Consider the following 4,739-nt stretch of genomic DNA (forward strand, 5'->3'; position numbering starts at 1 on the left):
ATCTCACTAAGTAGCTTAGGCTGGCTTTGAACCTGCGATCTTCCTGTCTCAGCCTCTCAAGTACTGGGTTACAAGCATGTGTCATCATGCCTGGCTGTGCCTAAGCATTTTGATTGATTTTTAAAATTCTCTTTATAAGGCCGGGCGTGGTGGCGCACGCTTGTAATCCCCGCGCTTGGGAGGCAGAAACAGGAGGATCGCACAGGTTCGAAGCCAGCCGCGCGCGCTGGCTTAGGAGACCCTGTTTCCAAATAAAAATGTAAAAATAGGTCTGGGAGTGTAGCCCGGAGGTAGAAGGGCTTCCAGGAACCCCAGTACCACAAAAAAAAAAAAAAAAATTCTCTTTATAGTATCTTCCAAAACACTTATGGTTTCACTTTATATCATCCATGTTTTTTTCAGTATTAAATTATTCTATTTTTAAAACACACTCTTACTTATTAGCAATATAAATAATTTTGTGATTTTCAATCACACCAGTGCCATGTTCCAGCTGTTTCATCTCTCGTTCCAGTTTCTGTTTGTGAACCTTCTTTGGAATGGAGTCTGTGGAGACGAAGAGGGACTGGAGCTCTTTGTGTACCTCGTTCCAGTTCTTTTTCAGCCCAGAAGAACCACTTCTGTTTCTTCATCGGATAGCTTTTTTTTTTTTAATTTTATTTTTTTTTTTTACAGCTGCCTTCTTAAGGTTTTCCTGGATATAATGATCATATTCCTCTCGAGCTTTCTTTATTCCTCCTTTCGCACCATAATCCTTTTTACTGATGTACTTCGGCACTTGACCCGAGGTGTCAAGGTCATGTTGTCGCATTGTTTTTGTCCACATACATTGGTTTAGGGTTCCGAGCCACTTCCACGATAACGTCGGCCGCATTTGTGTATAAAATTCTTTCCAATCTGTATCCCCATGATCGGAGGCTCTGTCCTCAGTGACACAGCAGGCTTCCTGGGCTCGTTCCAGTCCAACCTTCTTCTTGGGTGGTAGAGTGTTTTCCTTTGAGTGTTTCTGTAGGAAATCCTCTGGAGAGGGCAATTCAACTTTGGTGGGTCCCACTGCTTTCATTGCAGTTTTAAGTTTTTTCACGTCACTTCTTATGGCTGTCTTAAAAACTGACTTGTACCTTCTTTCTACAATGCATTCTCCTGCCTGAGAAATCCCTATGGAAGCTCCTTTGCCTCTGGGGACAAAGGATGGAGACAGCATTCCTTAAAACAATTTGCTTCTGCCTCTCTTTGTGCATTTAGAGAGAAAAGAAATATTCTAGACAATCAAGAGGGCAGCTGGTGCACAGGCATCACACGATAAAACTCTAGTGCTGCCTTTCCTGTTTTTAAGATGATTACCTCAGGTAGTGTGTTACAGTAATGGCAAACTGACCAACACAATATGCAGACAAACAGGTACATAGAAATATTTCAATAAGATGACATTAAGCAAAATTAAAAAAAGAATATCTTAAAGTTTCAGGTGTTATATAAGCAGTAATTTCCACCTATGTAAAATATCTATAACCTTCATTATGGAACTTGATTATGAAATTTTATACATGAAAATATCTTTGATTTTACTGCTTTCTAGGGTATTTACTCTCAAAAAGTTTTTATTTCAAAATAATTTGAAACTATGGAAAGGTTGGAAAAATAACCCCAAGAACTCCTCCTTGATCTCATGTATCCTTTATTTGCACTTATCAATTATTAAAATTTTGTCATATTTGTTTTATCACTTCCTTGCTCATATTTCCATATATATGTTGGGCGTGGTGGCGCATGCTTATAATCCCCGCGCTTAGGAGGCTGAGACAGAAGGAGCGCACAGGTTCAAAGCCAGCCTCAGCTACTTACTGAGGCTCTCAGCAACTTAGTGAGACCCTGGTTCCAAATAAAGTATAAAATAGGTCTGGTAGTGTAGCCTGGAGGTAGAAAAGCTCCTGGTTTCCACCCTTACCACACACACACACACACACACACACACACACACACACACACACCACACACACATTTCATATATACTTAGTGTTGTTATTTAAAAAAATTTTTTTTCTTTTGCGGTACTGGGGATGGAACCCAGGGGCATTCTACCTCTGAATGACATTCCCAGCCCTAATTTTTCATTCTTTATTTTTGAAATAGGGTCTCACTGAGTTGCAAAGGGCCTCACTAAATAGGCTGTCCCTGAACCGTGATCCTCCTGTCTCAGCCTCCCAAATGCTGGGATTACAGGCATGTGCCACCACGTCCCGCTTAGTATGTTATTTTTATGAATCACTTGAGAGTAGGTGGTGAACATTATACCCACTTACTTCCTAATCCTTTTGTGTGTCTTTCCTGAAGACAGGAGCTGGGCATGGTGGTGTATGCTTTTAATCCTAGTTCTGAGGCAGGAGAACTGAAGGTTTGCGACCAGCCTCAGCTACTTAGTATGGACCTCTGATGGGCTGGGGGTGTATCTTGGAAGTAGAATGCAGCTGGGTACCATCCCAGTACAAAAAAAAAAAAAAAAATTAGGAAACGTAATACAGATAGAATACTTTAAAAACCTCTATAATCTATATTCCAATATTTTAGTGTCTCAGTCATATTCTCTCTAGCATTTCTCCCCTCTAATTCAGAAGCCAGTACAAGGTGATATTTTGTGTAGCTGGGTGTGATTTCTCAAGCTTGTAATCCCACTACTTGAGAGGCTGAAACAGAAGGATCACAGGTTCATGGCTAGCTTCAGCTACTTAGTGGTGAGGACCCCCTCAATTTATAAAACTCTGTTTCAAAAAAAAAAAAAAGTAGGGTTAGGGTTGTAGCTCAGAGGTAGATCGCTCCTGGTTTATTCCTCAGTAACTCATACACACAGATACAAAAAAAAGGAAAGATATTTTGCATTTAGGTATATTGTCTCTTTTAATTTTATTTATCTGGAAGAACTCATTTTTCTGTCTTTTATGATATTGACATATTTGAAGAATGCAAGCCAGTTACTTCTCAATTTGATTTTGTGTGATTTTTTTCTTTTATTTTGTGATATTGGGGATGGAACTCAGGGGCATTCTATCTCCGATTTTCCATTCTTTATTTTGAAGCAGGGTCTCACTGAGTTGCCAAGGGCCTCACTAAGTAGCTGATGCTGTCCGCGAACCGCGACTGTCCCGTCTCAGGCTCTGAAGTGCCAGGATTACAAGTGTGCGCCCCCACGCCCGCTTGTGTGATGTTCTCTTACGACTGGTTTCAAGTAAGGCCTGTCTGGCTAGAAAACAACAAAAAGGGTGGTTGTGTCCTTCTCAGGGTCTGACACTGGAGTCACAGCAAGTCCCTCTGTTCTTCGTTGGGTCTGTTAATGCTGGTCCTTCGATTAAGGAATCGCCTGGTGTCTCCACAGTGCAGTTACTATCAGGGGAGCCATCAAGCGAGATGTGCTAAGAGGACGTAATCTCATGCAGCTCCTCCCGCTTCCTCCCCTACATTTAGCGTCTATCTTGTGTCTTTTTAAAAGCCACATCCTCTGAGACCATTTGCCTCTCCCCTAGGCAAACTGAAAACCGGAGTGAGTGCTGAGATGGTCCCTTTGCCATCCAGTGTCCTTAAATGCTATCTCAAAATGCGATCTCTCTTCTAAGCAGTTTTAATGTCTTCCTTTTCGACTCTCAGGAGCACTTTGTACTTTTCTTGGGGCACATATTCCTATTAACTTCTACTTAGCGCTTATAACTACTTGTGTACTTCCTCCATTCCGGGTGCCAAACACCAGTACCTTGAGGGTACGGATGGTCTCCATAGTCCCCGCATCCTCTCCTGGCACCAGAAGAGACGAGACACGGGGCGCAGGGCCCGGCGGAGCGCGCTCGAGAAACCCAGATCTCTTCAAACGAGCGTCACCACTTGTGATGCGTTAGTTGAATACCCAGTTGTGGCTTTCGAGAACTCCTCAGCTCACGTCTCTGCATCTCCTGTCTAACAACACGGAGGCTCTTTCGCCGCTGAAGTAGGAACGGAAACCCTTCAGTGCCTGTCATTTCGGAATTCTTAGCTCAGGTGTTAAAGTGTCGGCGAGTGAAGGAGTTTCTGCCTCGCCAACCACCCAGGATTCCCATTTCACGTTTCCGTCAGAGTATCTTTTGAGGCACTGAGCCAGCTTCTCCTTGCTTTGACAAGGAGGTCTGCCGAGGTCGGCTCCCCCTCTGGGGGTATTCTTCTAACACTCATTAAGGACAGCGCCAATAGGCGAGTACATCCTTACCCAGAGATTCCCCTGTGCAGAAACTGCAAGTGTAACCTGCCAAAATCACAGGAGTTAAGAGCCAAAGTTATTAATTTGCTCAGTATTAATTTGTTCTGCCAAGACATGTACGAACAAGCATTAATTTAGTTTGTAAGTTTAATGAACAATTGGAAGAACCAACATTCTAAGTAGGTCAATCAAGTCTTATGGCCCGACTAATTTGTAATTATACTGGGAAAAGATGTCGTCTAGGCAGGAGAGACTGGAAGGCTTCTTACATTGTAGAGAAAATGCATAAAACCGAAAATCTGCCTCTTTTAAAGCTTTCTTATAGAATGTGAGTTGGTTTATCAATATTATTTTTATGCTTGAACCCAGTGGCATTCTATCTCTGAGCTGTTTCTCCAGCCCTATTTTAGTCTATATTTTATTTTATTTTTGTGGTACTGGGGTTCCTGGAAACCCTTCTACCTCCGGGCTACACTCCCAGACCTATTTTATATATATATTTTTATGTGGAAACAGGGTC

The 4,739-nt window shown here is 42.3% G+C and overlaps 1 pseudogene across 1 annotated transcript; it reads right to left on the bottom strand.

Moving 5' to 3' along the window:
- Positions 1-328: 328 nt before the first annotated feature.
- Positions 329-4,004, bottom strand: LOC308263981 (enkurin-like; annotated as a pseudogene). The gene is made up of 3 exons: positions 3,926-4,004; positions 3,712-3,783; positions 329-1,020 (listed from the first exon to the last, which is right to left on the bottom strand). The product of its transcript is annotated as an enkurin-like (transcript).
- Between the last annotated feature and the right edge of the window lie 735 nt (positions 4,005-4,739).

This window comes from Muscardinus avellanarius, assembly GCF_963383645.1.
Source record: "Muscardinus avellanarius genome assembly, chromosome: 6".
Taxonomy (NCBI): domain Eukaryota; kingdom Metazoa; phylum Chordata; class Mammalia; order Rodentia; family Gliridae; genus Muscardinus; species Muscardinus avellanarius.